We start from the raw sequence: 3,748 nt of genomic DNA on the forward strand, positions 1-3,748 counted from the left end.
TACACTTTGAACATCATCTTGTTATTGTTTTATGCTGCTTGTAACTCCCTCCATAATACACTTTGAACATCATCTTGTTATTGTTTTATGCTGCTTGTAACTCCCTCCATAATACACTTTGAACATCATCTTGTTGTTTTGTTATGCTGCTTGTAACTCCCTCCATAATACACTTTGAACATCATCTTGTTGTTTTGTTATGCTGCTTGTAACTCCCTCCATAATACACTTTGAACATCATCTTGTTGTTTTGTTATGCTGCTTGTAACCCCCTCCATAATACACTTTGAACATCATCTTGTTGTTTTGTTATGCTGCTTGTAACTCCCTCCATAATACACTTTGAACATCATCTTGTTGTTTTGTTATGCTGCTTGTAACTCCCTCCATAATACACTTTGAACATCATCTTGTTGTTTTGTTATGCTGCTTGTAACTCCCTCCATAATACACTTTGAACATCATCTTGTTGTTTTGTTATGCTGCTTGTAACTCCCTCCATAATACACTTTGAACATCATCTTGTTGTTTTGTTATGCTGCTTGTAACCCCCTCCATAATACACTTTGAACATCATCTTGTTGTTTTGTTATGCTGCTTGTAACTCCCTCCATAATACACTTTGAACATCATCTTGTTATTGTTTTATGCTGCTTGTAACTCCCTCCATAATAAACTTTGAACATCATCTTGTTATTGTTTTATGCTGCTTGTAACTCCCTCCATAATACACTTTGAACATCATCTTGTTATTGTTTTATGCTGCTTGTAACTCCCTCCATAATACACTTTGAACATCATCTTGTTATTGTTTTATGCTGCTTGTAACTCCCTCCATAATACACTTTGAACATCATCTTGTTATTGTTTTATGCTGCTTGTAACCCCCTCCATAATACACTTTGAACATCATCTTGTTATTGTTTTATGCTGCTTGTAACTCCCTCCATAATACACTTTGAACATCATCTTGTTATTGTTTTATGCTGCTTGTAACTCCCTCCATAATACACTTTGAACATCATCTTGTTATTGTTTTATGCTGCTTGTAACTCCCTCCATAATACACTTTGAACATCATCTTGTTATTGTTTTATGCTGCTTGTAACTCCCTCCATAATACACTTTGAACATCATCTTGTTATTGTTTTATGCTGCTTGTAACTCCCTCCATAATACACTTTGAACATCATCTTGTTGTTTTGTTATGCTGCTTGTAACCCCCTCCATAATACACTTTGAACATCATCTTGTTGTTTTGTTATGCTGCTTGTAACTCCCTCCATAATACACTTTGAACATCATCTTGTTGTTTTGTTATGCTGCTTGTAACTCCCTCCATAATACACTTTGAACATCATCTTGTTATTGTTTTATGGTGCTTGTAACTCCCTCCATAATACACTTTGAACATCATCTTGTTATTGTTTTATGCTGCTTGTAACTCCCTCCATAATACACTTTGAACATCATCTTGTTGTTTTGTTATGCTGCTTGTAACCCCCTCCATAATACACTTTGAACATCATCTTGTTGTTTTGTTATGCTGCTTGTAACCCCCTCCATAATACACTTTGAACATCATCTTGTTGTTTTGTTATGCTGCTTGTAACCCCCTCCATAATACACTTTGAACATCATCTTGTTGTTTTGTTATGCTGCTTGTAACTCCCTCCATAATACACTTTGAACACCATCTTGTTATTGTTTTATGCTGCTTGTAACTCCCTCCATAATACACTTTGAACATCATCTTGTTGTTTTGTTATGCTGCTTGTAACCCCCTCCATAATACACTTTGAACATCATCTTGTTGTTTTGTTATGCTGCTTGTAACTCCCTCCATAATACACTTTGAACATCATCTTGTTGTTTTGTTATGCTGCTTGTAACCCCCTCCATAATACACTTTGAACATCATCTTGTTGTTTTGTTATGCTGCTTGTAACTCCCTCCATAATACACTTTGAACATCATCTTGTTGTTTTGTTATGCTGCTTGTAACTCCCTCCATAATACACTTTGAACATCATCTTGTTGTTTTGTTATGCTGCTTGTAACCCCCTCCATAATACACTTTGAACATCATCTTGTTATTGTTTTATGCTGCTTGTAACCCCCTCCATAATACACTTTGAACATCATCTTGTTATTGTTTTATGCTGCTTGTAACCCCCTCCATAATACACTTTGAACATCATCTTGTTATTGTTTTATGCTGCTTGTAACCCCCTCCATAATACACTTTGAACATCATCTTGTTATTGTTTTATGCTGCTTGTAACTCCCTCCATAATACACTTTGAACATCATCTTGTTATTGTTTTATGCTGCTTGTAACTCCCTCCATAATACACTTTGAACATAATCTTGTTGTTTTGTTATGCTGCTTGTAACTCCCTCCATAATACACTTTGAACATCATCTTGTTGTTTTGTTATGCTGCTTGTAACCCCCTCCATAATACACTTTGAACATCATCTTGTTGTTTTGTTATGCTGCTTGTAACCCCCTCCGTGGGTAGATACGTCACAAGGCGTTCTTTTTGTTGTACAGACATTTATTTGACTGCTAAATGCCGTGAGAACTGAATAAAAACATAAAAGACAATATACATTCAGTACAATATTCTCATATAGAGAACAATAATGATAAACAACACAGGTTACAATAAACAAACACAAAAGTAACAAATATACCTCATTGGCCGCATCCACTTTGGGGGGGAAAAACGGGGGAAATCTTCTCAGTATCAGTGTATTGATTTGAACTGATAAGGGCTGGAAAACAGCAGATCTACATGTGGCAGCAGCAATGCATTTTAGCTGTTTGCACGCTGAAGCTCTCTCTCAGAATGAACTGGCTCTGCCCTGCTCTGCTAATTACCAGTGATCGAATCAAACATAAATCACCTCAAAACACATTGAACACAAAGTAGAAACACGTGAAATTGACATGAAACAAAAAACATTATGAACTTTTTAACTTATGTACTTATTTATAAATTAACTTTAATTCTGTAGGCAGCTTTAATCTTGGTGACAGCTACACTGCTCTTAACACAAATCAATCTCAATCTAAGTTATCTATCTCCCTTGCGGGCAAGGGGTGGGGAGGATCCCTCTTTGGCTGAAAGTGAAGTGGTATTATGTTTGGTTTCAATGAGAGAGCTATAGGTGAACCACACACACACACGCACACGCACACACACGCACACACGCACACGCACACACACACGCACACACACACACACACACACACACACACACACACACACACACACCGTTTATGGGGTGCTTGAGTGTTCGTAGTACGGGGCAGCGAGATTCAAATTGAGAAGAATGCCCGCATACACTCAATGTTAGCTCCATTTAGATCCTTTTAACCCATTCTGACCTGAGATCAGATTCTAAAAATGTCTTCTACATCCTGACAGTTTTCCATTCTGACCTGAGATCAGATTCAAAAAATGTCTTCTACATCCTGACAGTTTTCCATTCTGACCTGAGATCAGATTCTAAAAATGTCTTCTACATCCTGACAGTTTTCCATTCTGACCTGAGATCAGATTCTAAAAATGTCTTCTACATCCTGACAGTTTTCATTCTGACCTGAGATCAGATTCTAAAAATTTCTTCTATGTCAGTCGCTCTTCGATTTTTCAAAAGTAGCAGACCTACAAGCTCGTAGCGCGCCACTCGGTGGCGCGCTATGAGCTTGTAGATCTGCTATTTTTCAATAGCTAAAG

Source organism: Protomyctophum parallelum (genome assembly GCF_964188405.1).
Source record: "Protomyctophum parallelum genome assembly, chromosome: 1".
Taxonomy (NCBI): domain Eukaryota; kingdom Metazoa; phylum Chordata; class Actinopteri; order Myctophiformes; family Myctophidae; genus Protomyctophum; species Protomyctophum parallelum.